Here is a 2,802-nt window from a genome sequence, read left to right as displayed (position 1 = left end):
CTTTTACCGGTGGCCACGTTCGGTCGAGGTCTCAGTGAGGGCCGCCGAACGATAGCCGCCTTGGTTGGTGGTTGCCCTTCGCCGTCGGTGTTCGCCGTTGTCTCGTTGGTATCCTCGTGAGCCCGCTTTGCTGCCACACCAGAGCTTGGTGCTTCCGTGACGTCCATACACGCGGACTTGTCCGCCTCGGCGTCTTCGGAAGCGTCCTCGGTGTTCTTGTTAGGCTCAGCTTTCACATCCGTACCTTGGGAGAGGGGTGGGAACTCTTCTTCGGAAGGTTTGCTGTTGTCTGCCCCGTCTACCGTGGTCGGCCCAGAAGACGCCTCGACGCTTGAGGTTTGACCTCCCGCCGTTTCTTCGGCATCAGCTTCGTCCATGAGGTGCTCTGACGTGTGCCTCAAGGATCCTGCAGCACTTGCGTAGCTTTTCGCACATTGGGAGTCCTCATGGCCATACCGTCGGCAAAGCGCACAACGTGGCACCTGGCAGTCTCTGCGTATATGCCCACTAGATTTGCAACGGAGGCAAAGTGGGGCCCTGCCTGGTACAACAATTAGCGCAGGTTCACCGGCCACCTTGATTTGGTGCGGTATGTCGTCGATCTTGAAACCCCGCCCCAACTTCAAGGTAACCGTACGGGTCGTAGAGCCCTTGTCGAGAACGCCATGCGCACGCCACTTTTCCTTGACACGTCGACCACCTTCCCGTACGGCGATAGCGCGGCACGCACATCCTCGTCAGCAACACCGTGGCGCAGCCAGTGAATCTTGAAGCGAATACCTCGGTCATTAGGGTCGACTATCAGGCACTTGTGTTCTTTAACCTTCACGTCCTTCGCAGCAAGAAGTTTCTCCGTAGCCGCAGCGTCCTTGAGGGTGATAGCCCAGACGTGGTTCATCTGGTACGCCCCTAACGTGATAACGTCGGCCAGCACACCAAGATGAAGCAATGTGTCCCTGATACCTTCCACTCTGTAGGGTCTAGCAGTAACGTCAGCATGCATAAACACTGTTATTAGCACAATTTTTCCTGTTGGCAGGTTCGGTAGAATAACTTGGTAATCTTCTAAAGCAGCAAAAAACCTGTTCCCGCGACCCGCTGGGGCCGCTGATACCGCTCCGACGGAGCGCGACATTCCGTGACCGTATCGCTCGAATGCCGGAAATGGAATCCAAGGCGGAAGAAATACCACATCTTGTTCTCTCTGCGAAACAGTTGCGTTACTACTGCAAGCTGCGTGACGAGTGCCGAGAGGCGCTTTCGTTTACCTGGATATAAATAAAAGAAAAAAAAATACTGCCGTGACCAGGATTCGAACCTGGGTTATTGCGGCCACAACGCAAGGTACTAACCACTATACGATCACGGCACACCGATGGACGGGAGGCGGAAGAAATACCACATCTTGTTCTCACTGCGAAACAGTTGCGTTACTACTGCAAGCTGCGTGACGAGTGCCGAGAGGCGCTTTCGTTTACCTGGATATAAAAAGAAAAATATACTGCCGTGACCAGGATTCGAACCTGGGTTATTGCGGCCACAACGCAAGGTACTAACCACTATACGATCACGGCACACCGATGGACGGGAGGCGGAAGAAATAGCACATGTTGTTCTCACTGCGAAACCGTTGCGTTACTACTGCAAGCTGCGTGACGAGTGCCGAGAGGCGCTTTCGTTTACCTGGATATAAATAAAAGAGAAAAAATACTGCCGTGACCAGGATTTGAACCTGGGTTATTGCGGCCACAACGCAAGGTACTAACCACTATACGATCACGGCACACCGATGGACGGGAGGCGGAAGAAATACCAAATCTTGTTCTTACTGCGAAACAGTTGCGTTACTACTACAAGCTGCGTGACGAGTGCCGAGAGGCGCTTTCGTTTACCTGGATATAAATAAAAGAAAAAAAATACAGCCGTGACCAGGATTCGAACCTGGGTTATTGCGGCCACAACGCAAGGTACTAACCACTATACGATCACGGCACACCGAAGGACTTTTTTTTTTCTTTATAGCCAGTTCTCGACAGGTTCACCTACACACTGTCAGCAAAACAAACAAAATACATAACTAGGACACGAAAATACAGGAGAAAAAAAAAACAAGCTCTTACATAGCGGCCAGCATGACTTGGCTGACTTTGTCTTTTAAAGTTCCTTTAGGAATGCCAAGGCCTCTACCCTTGGTAGCCAATCAGGCACATCAACTTGTGCTTTTTTCACCTCCAGAAAGCGTGACATGTGTTCATTGAAATGTATGCGCGCAGGCCGCGCATCGGCGTCACAAAAGAAGCCGTGCATTCGGGATCGCCATAGACAGTAGAGGCCAGTCAGCATGATGAGGTCAAATGGGACCCCGTCCTAGTTATCTAGTGGTAGAAACCTGATGCCGTACGGATCTAAAGCCAATTCTTTCTTTATAGTTCTTTGCAGAACGTCCCAAAAGTAAACTCCCTCCCAACAATGTATGAAAACATGGTCTACGGTTTCCGGCTTTTTGCAAATCAAACAGTTTGACCCCCACGGCATGTAGAACCCGCGCTCTTCTAAAAAGGTTCTCACTGTCAGAGTGCCAGTGTGAAGCTTGAAGAAGAACGATTTCACTCCTGGCTGTACGTGCTTTCTTCTTACGCGTTTTAAGACGTTCTTTCCCTGACCTCTACTGTACGTGGTTCTGTACATCGGCACTGGAAAAATAACATCGCACAGGTCCCTGTACATTTTTTTTCTTTTTACGCTGAACATTTAATCATTAGAGAACCGCACAGACAAAAAACGAACACTGGCTACTATCTC

At 50.6% G+C, this 2,802-nt stretch overlaps 4 non-coding genes across 4 annotated transcripts; all 4 read right to left on the bottom strand.

Annotated features, from left to right (window-relative positions):
* Positions 1–1,297: 1,297 nt before the first annotated feature.
* On the bottom strand, positions 1,298–1,369 carry Trnah-gug (transfer RNA histidin (anticodon GUG)). The gene has a single exon. It is a non-coding gene; the product is annotated as a tRNA-His (tRNA).
* Positions 1,370–1,502: 133 nt separating this feature from the next.
* Positions 1,503–1,574, bottom strand: Trnah-gug (transfer RNA histidin (anticodon GUG)). Its single transcript has one exon. It is a non-coding gene; the product is annotated as a tRNA-His (tRNA).
* A 137-nt stretch (positions 1,575–1,711) lies between these two features.
* Trnah-gug (transfer RNA histidin (anticodon GUG)) lies at positions 1,712–1,783 on the bottom strand. The gene has a single exon. It is a non-coding gene; the product is annotated as a tRNA-His (tRNA).
* Positions 1,784–1,920: 137 nt separating this feature from the next.
* Positions 1,921–1,992, bottom strand: Trnah-gug (transfer RNA histidin (anticodon GUG)). Its single transcript has one exon. It is a non-coding gene; the product is annotated as a tRNA-His (tRNA).
* Positions 1,993–2,802: the final 810 nt, after the last annotated feature.

This window comes from Dermacentor silvarum, unplaced genomic scaffold (assembly GCF_013339745.2).
Source record: "Dermacentor silvarum isolate Dsil-2018 unplaced genomic scaffold, BIME_Dsil_1.4 Seq421, whole genome shotgun sequence".
NCBI lineage: Eukaryota > Metazoa > Arthropoda > Arachnida > Ixodida > Ixodidae > Dermacentor > Dermacentor silvarum.
The sequence above is the reverse complement of the archived record's forward strand: the minus strand, read 5'-3'. Positions and strand labels throughout refer to the sequence as shown.